The sequence below is a fragment of the Penaeus monodon genome, chromosome 33 (assembly GCF_015228065.2).
Source record: "Penaeus monodon isolate SGIC_2016 chromosome 33, NSTDA_Pmon_1, whole genome shotgun sequence".
Classification (NCBI taxonomy): Eukaryota; Metazoa; Arthropoda; class Malacostraca; order Decapoda; family Penaeidae; genus Penaeus; species Penaeus monodon.
The window spans coordinates 25,941,177-25,941,624 of record NC_051418.1 but is presented as its reverse complement, the minus strand read 5'-3'; the positions used below and the strand labels follow the sequence as shown (position 1 = coordinate 25,941,624).

General features: G+C 49.8%; 1 long non-coding RNA gene across 1 annotated transcript in view; it reads left to right on the top strand.

Moving 5' to 3' along the window:
- LOC119594189 overlaps positions 1-448 on the top strand; it is a 78,738-nt gene that overhangs the window by 6,948 nt on the left and 71,342 nt on the right. The gene's annotated exons all lie outside the window — the stretch shown is intronic.

Below are 448 nucleotides of genomic sequence, written 5' to 3'. Positions count from 1 at the left end.
GCTAATCTTTTGTGCACGTTTTTTGATAATTATTTTATTTGAATGCTTGCTTGATTTCTTTTTCTTTACTAAATGATGCCTTGATTCCGCGTGGATAACGTACCGTGCGTGGTTATGTACCTGTACTTTGTGACAACGGGAAGAGAACAGCTTCATCGCGCTTTGCTGTCTGCACCGTCTCGGTCGCTCACTGTGCCGAACATGCAACACCAGCAGTGGCAACATTTACAACAGTGTCAATGTCAGTCGTAGCAGCAGTGACGCCGGGGTTTCAACATTATTTCGAGCGTGAACAGCTGCTGGGTGTGTGTGTGTAATGGGGGATGGAGAGGGGGCCGGTTGACCTCGTCTGTCACCGTCTAAGGGAGGTTATCAGGAGGTCGGGGCGCGCACTATGAAACTAAGGGCTCAGTTGTAGGTGGTGGGGATGGTCAGACACACGCGCCTT